Source organism: Strongylocentrotus purpuratus, unplaced genomic scaffold (assembly GCF_000002235.5).
Source record: "Strongylocentrotus purpuratus isolate Spur 01 unplaced genomic scaffold, Spur_5.0 spur5_scaffold_8, whole genome shotgun sequence".
NCBI classification, from domain to species: domain Eukaryota; kingdom Metazoa; phylum Echinodermata; class Echinoidea; order Camarodonta; family Strongylocentrotidae; genus Strongylocentrotus; species Strongylocentrotus purpuratus.
This window is the reverse complement of record NW_022145614.1, coordinates 17,800,065-17,813,294: the sequence shown is the minus strand read 5'-3', so window position 1 is coordinate 17,813,294 and position 13,230 is coordinate 17,800,065.

Genomic DNA, 13,230 nt, shown 5'->3' with positions numbered 1-13,230 from the left:
AATTAATTTGTCTTGCGTTCAAATTCGACGGTTTTAGTGCTGTCGGGTATATCTCGGGTTTATATTCCTTTTTCTAGATTTCAAATCTATGAAGTTTCCGTTAGAATCTATGTATGTGTCATTCAAATTAATGAACAAAGTGCTTCTTTCGCTATTTGGTCATTCGATTTAGCGCAACACGATTTCATAACATCGCGACGGTGTACTTCTAGCATTCTAATTCATTTGTAGCATTCAAATTAGCACTTTGTGCACTAAAATTAATGGTCAATATACATTTCTCGTTTATTACACACTTTTTATAGCTCATTCTTTTTCTTTCAAGATATTTTTTTCATGTGTATTTCATCCTATTTTATTTTCTTGCATTTATACTCTTTATATGCTTTTAGATTTATCAGATATTCATCAGCCTTTAAGTTTGATTGTTGAAAAAAAGAAGACTTACATCTACGGACTTGATGGTCTCAATATTGATGTAAATGTCATGTAAGGAAGTTGTTTGTCTTGTGTTTCATCATAAATTTATCACAATTTCATTATGGAGGAAGGGTATAATATTGTGACTGGGGTAGGTGTTTTTGTATCCCCACTTTTCCGGGGTATATGGACATGTCCGTTCAGAAATGCCATATCCCTTGATTTTGCCCCTTCTTTACCTAATGTCTGACTACACACATATGCTTTGTCCTCAAAATTAATAAATTGAATAACAGAAAAGACCCCAATGGCAAATCATGTATTTAATTGCATTAATTTTAAAACTGTAAACGTGTGTTACATTTCTTCCCCCTAACATTCCTAACTTGAATAAACATAATTCGAATACGAATGACAGGTGTTAATTTGAATGATAAAAATGACGTCTCGACAAGTGACGATTAATTTGAATGCTAGTTGAGCAGTTTCTAAATTGAATGACAGATCTATGAATTCCTTCGACCAAAATCCTAAATTAAATACAAAGTCGGGAAAATTGAATGATAATTGGCATGGCAAAGCTGATCTGCGCTAATTTAAATGCAAAGTAAATGAATTTGAATGACATACTCGCGAATTTGGCCGGGAAATCCTATATTATGGTACCTTTCGTATGAAAAAAAATGTATAATTAACATTTGATATGACACTCATTCGTTGTATGTTATAAGAGCAGAATACCACCTATATTGTGGGGAAAAAATTGAAAAATTGAAGAAAACAAAAACTATTTTGATTCATCACTTAATCTATATCTTAACAATATTATGTTATGGTAAAAGCGGGATGTTGTTGTACTAATAACTGATACTGAAGGTGAACTTTGAGATAATCGTTCTTCTTGCTGCCAATAGGACCTTGGCGGGGGTGGGGGGGGGGGTGGGGGTTGGAATTTGGTCAAATATAAAATACTGCTTGCGTTAACTATAAGTGCATTACATATATTTAACGAGTAAATACAAAAATGTATATTATCTGATTATCAGTTAGTAAACTGAAATTATTGTACGCGTGATATATTTTCTTAACGATATGAACAAATACCGATATTCTGCTATAATTTCGGTTACCATAGCCGTTATATATTATCGTACTCCTATTAAAGATCAGGATGTAATATATTTCACATCTGAATACAAGTGTTTGCAAATGATTATGAAAAAGATAAGTTATTTTTGCCAACTGCTAGATAAAATATGAAATCACTTATAAGGCTCGTCACAGTGTTTCCGTTATCATAATAGAAACGATTTTACCTCTCACTTATCAAATTTTTCAGTAATTTCAAAACCGATTTGTAGTCGGTGTAGAGTTTATTGTAGTTATTGTATTAGTCTTAAATCCTGAGGTCATCGTTCATGTACATGCAAAGATGTGTAATCTATCACATTGCATCGCTTGAATGGATATGAAAACTGTGAACGGGAAAAAGCTTGGTTGACTTTGAAATTTAAACAAGAATACGTTATATTGTATATCTGAATTAAAGTTTGAAATCAAAGATTAACAAAATTCATTGCACAGTGATCGAGTATGTTCCATTTTAATTACTCAAAAGGTATATTACACAGTTGCGTTTCATCAATTAATAATTAAAAATTATTACCGTTTTTGTGTCATTATTATTATAATTTTTGCTTTTGATAAACCATTATTATATATTCATGTATTATTTTTCTTAATGATAGTCACAGGAAGGCAACACAATAAAAAGAGGGAGAGATATAGAGATGAAGATGCATTGGAACCATTTTTAGAAACGCATAACGTTACCTATAAATTTGAAAGATTTTGCTTTACCTCCTTTCATTAAAAATATTTGTGACGTTTTTCTTGATGAAGTTTATATCTGCTTAGATTCATTGATCAATCTCTGAGATCTTTACAACTTTGAGAATATATAAACTTTATCTTCATCTATAAGTAATGAATCATATTTTCAGAATTATTTCATTAAAAAAGAGATCAAGAAAGAGTATTCCAACATCATGGGCAACCGTGTACAGGTGTTTATCTTTTCTATGTCATTGACAAACAGTGACAGGTAAATATGTGTAAGTCTGTTCAAGTGTGAATCTAGGAATTTTATATGAGTGTGTGTGCGTGTGTGAGAGATAAAGAGAAGATGTGTGTTTATGAGAGAGAGAGAGAGAGAGAGAGAGAAAGAGAAGACGTGTGTATGTGAAAGAGAGAGAGAGAGAGAGAGAGAGAGAGAGAGAAGAGGTTTGTATGTGTTGGTGAGAGAAATGGAGAGAGAAGAGGTGTGTATGTATGAGAGAGAGAGAGAGAGAGAGAGAGAGAGAGAGAGAGAGATATGGTGTACGTGTGTATGTGTGTGTGTGTGTGCGTACGTGTGTGTGTGTTTGGTATTACAATGAGCTTTATTGCAAGGTACTTTCCATTAACCTTTGTAAACATAGCATTACAAATTCAAATGCAAGGCCACGTCTGAATTGAAAGGGTTCTCGGAATGGCGGTAATGGTGTCGGAAACGCCCTTTCTCTCTAGGGTATGCAATTATGACTGGTGAGAGGGCCTGTCCGTTCATCATTTGTAACTCATGATATACAAAGTGTATAACTTGGTATAATGATATAAAATGGCAGCAGGATTGTATTACAATCCTAGGCACGCCTTAAGTGAGAAGAGACATTTCCTTCACGAGGTGCTTATACAGTATAGCGACTAGTTCATTATTTTCAAACACAGTCTATGTAAATTCAAATAGGTGGGTAGATGATTGGATGCTCTTTTGAACGTCCGCTTTCTTTCACGATGTATATTGCAACGCCTTTATACAATGCCATAGTATCTGGGAAACGACGGCTTTTTATATTACAATGAGCTTTATTTCGATAACGCAATCTATGTAAATTCACATATCTTAGTAAATGACTGATACATAACTTTTTCTGTAAAGTGAAAACAATTCGAGTATCTGGAGAATGGTCCAATCTATTTACCCAGCCAAAACTATTTTTTTTAAAACCAGGTGGTGGTGTGATGTTTTGAGAGGGAGGAACGTGTTGGGATCTGGTATGTATGCTTGCCTATCATTATGTCGGGCTGACGTTTGGTGTTCTTTCGAGTTGTCGGGAACGCCCTTAAGGAGTTTTTTTTAGGGAGTGCATACAAAATGATCAGGTGCGTGAGCCGGTCTATTCATTCATTGGTGAGGCATATTATGCAAATTATAGAACTTGGTAAATGATAGCATGATGGGTTCGGTTTGCACGAACAGTTCATTGGGATGCCGAACTGGTGTCGTTTGGGGGAATTTGGTTTATTGGGATCGTGTTTTTATTTTTAATTAGAAGGTGCGTATTGTGATTAGGTACGCGGGCCGGTCAATTCACTGTAATGCATTTTAGGAAAATCATTTAACTTAGTTATGACGAGCGGGTTCCGTAATACAATTCAAGGCATTTGTTAAGGGATAAAAGCTCTTTGTAATATATATATATATATATATATATATATATATATATATATATAAGCAAGTTTAGTATATATATATATATTTTTAAAATTAGATTACGGTTATATAACAATACAACGTATTTATGTTTAGAATTGAGATGAGGAGTTCTGTCATTGGTCTGGTTAAATTGACAGGGAAAGGGGGAGGCTCTTGTTCTCGGATGTTTAAGCTATGGTCACAAATCAGAGCAGCGACCGACCGATCAGTAGCCTGCTCGGTTGCTGCTGGAATTAGGCATTGCCCAGCGATTAGGTCGGTGCCCGGGCGGCGACCGCCCAGGCACCGAGCGTATTATGGGCGGCGAGTGAAAAGTGAGCAGGCGCCGCCCAAATTTTAACTCCGCGCTAAAACTTCAGCGGCGACCGAGCGATGCCCTAAAAACGAGCGGTGCCTGGGCGGCCGCCGCTCGGTGGCCGGGCAGCCGCCAGGCAGAATCGGTTAAAAACTCGCCGCTCGGCCGCCGAGCAGACTACTTTTGGGTAATGTGACCATAGCATAACGTATACCGAAGAGCAGATTTGGGTTGTTTTGTGTGGGGGTGTTGTGTGTGTAGTGAATATGCTTGTGTGTAAGAATGTGTTGGGTTGTGTGGTACGGAGTGGATTCTGCTTACATTTAAAAAAAAATATAATTCGACGATAAGTATGCATGTATGTTTGGCTGCAAAAAGTTTTTTCTATACATTTGCTCACGGTGGAAATAGATTATGTGGAAGTTTCTTTGGAGTTTATCGATGTAAGGTTTTGAATACATACACATAAAATAACATGGCAGTGAAATTATCTTTCATGACATTAAATGTTAGAGGAATAAGAGATAGGCAAAATGATTATGATTTTATAGATAAAGAATTAAAAGAAATATTTGTTAGACCAAACATTACTATACTCATTAGAAAACAACGAGAATTTCAATTTAAATTATTGAATGGAGCCATATACACTAATGAGCATCTTCATAGATTTGGTTTTGTAGGTGATAATTTATGTTCGCTTTGTAAGCAGGAAATAGAAACATACAGACATTTATTTTTTATCTTGCGGGAGCGTTCAAAGGATATGGCAGGCTTTAATACAACTTTTTGAGTTAGATGAAATTAAAGATTTAGAATGGCGAGATATATTTGTAGGGTTGGTAGGTAGTTCATATAGAATAAAAATGTGTAATACTATCATTTTCATGGTGAAGTTATGAAGTATGTTACATTTATGTCAAGATCGGGGGGGGGGGGGGCGAGTACCAACTTTAGAAAAGATGAAAAAAAAAATAATTTAAGTATAGGGATGAGGAAAAGAAAATAGCAATTAAAATGGGAAAGCTGGGATCACATTTCTTAAAGTGGGAGCAGCTTAAGATTAATTAAGATTGTTTTTTTCTTCTCCACCGTGAACCTGTTAAAAGGGTAACTCTATTTTGAGGCCTGGATAACTTATTTAGTATATTTTTCTTGAGTTGAGAATGTTAGCAGACATCCACTGAGTGAGTAGTGTGTGTGTGTGTGTGTGGGGGGGGATGGGTGGGTGAGTATGTTTGTGTGATGGAGGGGGGCAGGGAAGGGGCAGGATTGTTCGAGTAAAATTACCTCCAGATTTGTTTAAGTTTTTTTTTTTGTATATAAGTGAATAACATTTACAATTGACATATTATGTTTAGGTACTTATACGTTTACCTTGTTGCTAAGTTATATATACTGCAAATAAGTTTGTGTTTAATTATGTTTATGTAAAAGCATCAATATTGAACACGTTTATTTTATTAAATTGTATGTTATGGTTTGTATTGCACATTTGGAGAAATAACACAAAATTGTTAAAAATAAAAAAAGTAAGGGTCAGACGATAAAATTTGTAGTCATTTGAGTTCGGTTGATTTTGAAAGAGCAATCGATTCCGTATCTCATACTTTACTCGTTAGGGTCTTAGAAATGTTTGGGTTCGGTCCCTCATTTTGTTTGTGGGTAAAAACTTTTAAAGTAATATAAGTAGTTGTGTCATGAATGAAGTTTTGCTACTGGTTATTTTGATATCAAGCGAGGTTTTAAGACAAGGAGATCCACTGTCGCCCTATTTATTTATTCTCGCTATTGAAATATTCGCAACAGTAATGAGGAATGATGAGTTTATTTAAGGCGTTAATATTGGAGGAATTGAAGTCAAGCAAGTTTTATATGAAGATGATATGACAATATTTGTTAAAAATAAAGAATCTGTAGAAAGAATAAAAGAAGATGTTTATGATATTTAAGAAAATAAGTGGTTTACGGGTTAATCCGAACTAATATCATGAAACTGGGGAAAAAACAGAAACAAATCAGAAAAAATGCAATTCGGGAATTCGGTTAAAGAAATTAAGACTTTGGGAGTGTATTTTACGTCAGACGTCAGAATACGAGAGGAATATAATTATAAGAACATTTTAAGCAAGATTGAAAGACTTCTCGGATGGTGGAAACAAAGGGACCTCAAAGTGTTTGGAAAAAATTATATATCAAAAACATATGCATGATGTAAATTAAGCGGAAATACAGAAATTATGTTTTGAATTTATTTGGAATGGGAAAGATCGAATTAAGAGTTTAAATATTGTACCGAGGTATAAATTAAGGGGGGTTACGAATGACTAATTTTGACTCGTTTTTAAAAACCCAACGTGTATAAAATGTATTTGTTTTGAAGATTTACGATGGATGAGGATTTGTTCAGATTTTTTTTCAAATGAGGTATAAAGGAAGAAATTTAGTAGGCCTAGGGAAGTTCCTCTTGTTAACAGACTAATATAAATTCAATATAAACTGCTTCATAGAGCAATACATACTAAAGAACACTTATTGAGATTCGGCTCTGTTGAAGATAAATTTTCAGATTTTTGTAAACAAAAGATTGAAATATATTTACACTTGTGGGAGTTTGTACATGTTCAAAGGTTAAGGAAGAATGTAATAGCTAAGTTTGAGCTAAGGGAATTAAGGTCTGTCGGCTGGATGGATATTCATTTAGGGGTGTCTGGTAATTCCCCACGAATAAAGATATTTAATACAATTATTTTTGCAATGAAATATTGGATGTATAGATGCAGGGGAAAGTCCGTAATATTGTCCTTGAGTGATTTTCAAAAAGAACTGTTAGAATTCAGGGAAAAGGAAAAGAATACTGCAGGGCGGGTAGGTAAATTAGCCTTACATTTACAGAAGTGGGAGCAAGTGAAGTTTTCATGAAATTTTAACACTGGGTTATTGTAGCCTCGTTTTTGATATTTATTTATTCATTTAAGAAAAAATAGATTATTTCTATTATTCTGTCGCTCCAATTTGTTGGTATTCTGAGGAGGCTAGGAACAGTGTGTGGTATACATGTATGTGTGGAAGTGTGGTCGGGTGGTGTGTGTGTTTTGTGTGTCGCATGGTGGGGGTGGGGGTAGTAGTGTGTGGATGAGGGTGTTGAGAGTATGTTGAACGGGAGGGGGGGGGAAGGGATAATAGACACAAACATTCTCTCAAGTTTACTTTAATATTCTTAATTGTATATATGAAAATGTACTTTAATTCCTTTTTATTAATGCAATTTACGTTTAATCCAATATATATCCATCTACAATGATGATGAGGATGATAATAATGGTGATGTAGAATTGTAGATGATAAGCAATCATAATGATAATCATGACAATCATGGTGATAATGATAATATTTGCGCACGTTTAGCTAGCTCATGAATACTAATGACAAAATCTTGGAGCAACTATAGTGTCGGATTACCATATACTCTATTTCTCAAACAAAACCCTTGCGTGGCTCGCCTTTTTAGCAAAATGAACGTCCCAGTAAATAGCATGTTGATAAAAATGGCCCAAATGGTTGGAAATAGTTATCCAAAGATTCGTACAGTTTGAATGAATTAATTTGACTTCTCAGTGAAGGGTGTTCCTGAATATTCACTGTTTAGTGTACTACTACTAGGTCGAGCGTACTTGCACTGATTTGACAAGCTTCTTCCATTCAGTTCTATTCTCCATGATCTTTGGGAGCTCCTGTCTTGGTAGACAGGTGTCTATTTCTAACTAGTCAATGTAAGTCATTGATGGGCGCCCTCTGGTGCGTTTGCCCCTTGAGGGCTCTCAGAAGAGCATTTGTGAAATGATTTCACTCTTGCTCCTCCAGCAGTGCCCACTGAAACGGAGGCGACGGTCTCTCAGTCTGGCTGAGATCGGTGTAATGTCCCTATACAGTTCAATATTGGTCATTATGGTCACTCCAGTTGACATTTAGTGCTGCTCTCAAGAGTCTTGTATATAATATATTATATATCACAACTACATATTCTGAAATTTTTAAGGTCGCCGCTACCATTGTACGGCCGTAGGCGCTACTGGAAATTTATCAAAATTTACCGGGAGCACCGGTAAATTTTTATATTCAATTTTTCTCGAAAGCAGAAGTGTTTTAGGGGCTAAAGTTTCTAGTGCTTATAATTCATCCACAGGGCCATCCAAATATCTCAAAATTATAAAAAAATCATTATCCACCCAATTTTCAAAATTTCCCAAAACTTTGTATTACCTTTAAGCGCTTTATTTTTTCTACGAGATATAAAAATTGAAGCTAATAACGAGCGATAGGAATGGATATTGTAGCGAACGTATGCTGTTGTAGACGATGCGTGGTTTTCACAGTATGTACAGTAATGACGGACGGCGTTGATGATGGAGCTTGAGGGGATATCGGATTGGTAGGCATAATAGGGCTCCAAGATTCTTTCGTTACTACTATTCATGAGCTAGCTAAACCTGCGTATGCGTACTCGGAAACCGTTAAGGTTAATGATAGGGTTATAATAATCATGCAAACCCTATATCAACCCATTGTTTAATAGAACGTTGTAGTTGTGGGTTCAGGGCGGATCTAGCTTTTTGCTAAGGGGGGGGGGGGGTTGACCAAAATAATGACGATGCGGAGCATCGTCCACGAGCCGCGAAGCGGGGAGCCGATTTTTTTGGGGGGTTTATTTGAACCCCGTAAGTGATGTTTTCCTGGCATCTATTAACACAATGGAGACCATAAAAAGCAGTGCATGATAACGTCTTTTTAAATCAAGTAACAGTTAAATACACAGTTATATCCAGAGTTATCATGTGTTTGGTTAAGTTACCAGATGAGTTGAATATCTTCTCACAATATTTGCACTTGAAAGGTGTTATTGGCAGAAATTGAATTTAGGCCCTCTGCGGCAGGTTAGAAGAACGTGGTAGCTAGGGAAACGAATTTGTAGTTGTTGGAAGAATGTCGGAAGGCCTACCAGTTTTCAACCTCCTTCATAAGCTTATAAGCTCCATAACAGGCAGAAAGTGAATTCTATACTATGACCTCTGTTAATCATCGCTTGAATATGTTCATCGGAAGTCTTCATGTGATTATGATATTATAACTATAATGGAAACAATTGGACATTTTCAGACTGAGTCAATTTGTGCTACACGAATGTCGGTATGTGGAACATGTGTGACGACAATCGCATCGAGATCATTGCAAGGGATGGCATAGGTATGTCATTAAGTATGTGTGCACATTAAATGAGCAGAGACTTGAAAGAGCGATGAAGAGAGCAAAGAAGAGCTACATGTGGAGTGTTTGGAACGAGTAGCCTAGTCTAACAAAGTTAAGCAGTTACACTGAAGTGATGAGTGACAGTGATAGAAAGGTGTAAAATGAATTTACACAGTAGCAGACGACATAACCTACACAGTAATACACTACAGTAGTCTATTCTAGGATGAAGACTAGTCACTGTCTATGTCAGATATTATTTAGACCCAACTACAAGTATTCCCACAGGGCCATATGGCAATAACAAAAGGGTTTCTCTCCAGCGTGCGTTCTTTTTTCTTTCTTTTTTTTTTTCTTTTTTTTCCCCTTTTTTTTTTGTTTGTTTTTTGGGGCCGCCCAAGGGGGGGTTTAAACCCCCTAAACCCCCCCGTAGATCCGCGCCTGGCAAGGGACTCTGTGACATTTGTTCGCCCAACCCCCCCCCTCCCCCCAAAAAGAAATAATAATAATAATAATAATAATAATAATAATAATAATAATAATAATAATAATAATAATAAATGAAATAAATACATAGAAATAGAATAAAATAAAATTACAAGTTTTAAAAAAAATATAAGATTTAAAAAAATGGTCCCCGGATTTTTTTTTTTTGGGGGGTTGCAACCCCCCCAACCCCCCCTCTAGATCCGCTTCTGGGGTTCGAACATCAGTATTTATTCAGTTCTATTTTTTGCCTTTATAAATAGCGAGGCAAAGCAATACATAATCAAAGTCTAATCGTCTGTGAGGTAAGCACAACTAGCTAGACTCTTTGCGAACTTAGTTGCATGGTCGGCGCTCGCGCGCGCATAAGCTCACGAACTTGAACGAATCTTGGAGCCCATATAGTGTCGACCGATATACGAGAGATGTAGATGGTAGCATGCTAACTCACTGGAGACGATCCTACTTCCTAGTCTTACATGTTACATATAGCAGGCGGGGATCTAGGGGGGCCGAGCGGGCCTTGCCCCCGTAACACCCCAAAGTTTAAACAAAACAAGGGAAACGCTCTCGGCGGTCTCGCCTGCATTACGCAATTCGATACGATGAAAAATTGATGTTGGTACATTATTTATAGGCAGGGTGGCCCATTAGCAGGCCCCCCCACAAAATGAAATCTTCTGAATATAATCATCGTTTTGAAGTGCATATTGACTAAGAATCATCAGAAGAATTATTTACTATTATTTGTACCAAGATCGATAACTTTAATAAAATATGAACAAATACAAAAAAAAATGACTTATTAATTCTCATATTAAGTTATGAAAACATAATGCAAGTCTACTGACCTAAAATGACCTTTGACATTGTGACCTGGAATTTGTGTCATATGATTTGTGATACTTGATAACCCTTGGGTACAAGTTCCATGGAATTTGAACAAACACTTTTGAAAATATGCTAACAATTCAAAATCTTAATGTTGATGCCACAACAAAGTCTAAGTTTTATGACCTAAAATGATCTTTGACCTTGACTTTGTGACCTGAAATTCTACTCACATGATTGGGGATACCTGATAACCCTATAGTCCAAGTTTCATTGACTAAGAACTTATACTTTCAAAATTATATCAAAAATTCAAAAACTTAACCTTAGGTTAAGTTTTCGATGATGATGCCACAACATAGTCTAAGTCTGTTGACCTGAAATGACCTTTGGCCTTGACTTTGTGACCTAAAATTCTACTCACATGATCGGAAATACTTGATAATCCTATAGTCCAAGTTTCATTAAAGAAGAACTTATACTTTCAAAATTATACTAAAATTGTTGATGCCGTCGCCGCCGCCGTCACCGCCGCCACCGGAAAAGCGGCGCCTATGTCTCGCTCGATAATTATCGAGAGGCGCGATTTTCAAATTTTCGGGGTCAAAATAGAAACAAAAAATAGTGTTCACAAACTCCCCCCCCCCCCCCCCCCACTGAGCGAAATATCGGCCGGTTCGATTTTCAAATTTCAGCACACTAAATTTTAAATAGATTTCAAATTTGGGTCTCCCCCCTAAGAAAGCCTCGATCCGCGCCTGACATGTAGGCCACTAAATAAGCACAATCTTTGCCTGACTATTGATTTGGTAATTTGTCATTTTCCAACAAATGCATAAAAAAGAATACTTTACTAAAAAAAATGAGAAAAAAATTAGGGAAAATCATGACATTTCAGAACATTTGTAAATCACTGGTATCGAACTAGAAATAAACCAGGTTTGAATGTTTTTTTTTTTTTTTGGGGGGGGGGGGGGCGGGGGGAGGGGGGAGGGGGGGGGGGGAGCTGGCAACTGCCCCAAGCCCCCCCCATCAGTTCGCCAGTGTCTATAGTATATGCACTACCAAAAGGTATTGAATTTGATTGAATATGCCCATACGTTTTAATTTGATTTCGTGTTTACATATAGTATCTATGATAACATTATTTCCTCCTATTCGTTTCAGTGATTTTCTGAGGTAATTTTAGCTGGTTTTATGATTACAAGATGCGTGTACTTGCCTGCGAAAGTGAGTGTGTTTGTGTGTGTGTGTTGGGGGTGGGAATGGTTAAACGAGTCAATTTTTTGGTTTATTCGAGTGTGTTGACTGGGAAAATCAGTGTTTGTATCCACCCAATAATGCAACGCTACCACCCCATGCCTGAATTTACCCTGGTCGAAAAACAAAGAGAGCTTTTTTCTTCTTCAATCGAGGGATGGCATAAAAATACAACCCTATAGTCCGACGCTCACAATAAAGCCGTCAAGGTATTATTAATTCGAGAAGATCCTGGATATTACTTTATTATTTTTCTTTTTCTTTTAAGGGCGATGTGGGCTTGGGTTTCCTACATTGATTGTGTTAAATTTTCTTTCCATTTAATATATAAATGCATTTATATATATATTATTTTTGTTGGGGTGGGTGGTGCTCAGCCCAAAACCACTTATAGAGTAGTCCTGCCTGTGGACCGTTTCGGTGTCGCGCGCACAATCAGCTGATAACATAACACACCCTCAACGTTGACATTAGACCTTGCCGTTCCTCTCATTCTGTATCCCGAAAACCACGATTGATTTGATGGATTGCGCGATGAGTGGAGACACTGCACTATGGTGGGATCGATGCGTGTGGTAGAAGAATAACAATTAAAAACGGACAGAATCTGGACTACTTCTAGCACCATTTCTGATCAATTCTTTAAAATAAATGTTCTTTTGACTTTTGTAGATTCATTATTTCACATATTATTTGATTGATGAAATGCGGAAACCAAGGCCATTGATTAAAGGAAGGATGTGGGGTCCTTTAACCCTATCCTTTTCATATTCCTTTCACCTCCACTTTTCCCTCTTTTTACCTTCTCTCTCTCTTTCTATTTTATTCATTTGAAGGGGTGGGATGGGCACGTGCTCCCTACTGCAGTTTGTGATGGAACTTTTTTCTTGTTTATCAATCATAAACACAACTTTCAGTGTTTACATAGTATTTCTTGCGAACAAAGTCAATGTGTACTTTTAATTTTTATACGGAGGAGTGTAGGTGTCGATTAACCTAATTACCTCCCTAGAATCTCTACAACAACATATTATTGGATGTGGAAATCCCCACCGGAAACATTATTGATGACCCATTCACAATCGACCCCAAATCAACCAACATGACCGGTTATCCACAAAAATTGCTATTTTGGATTATGCACTTTAATACT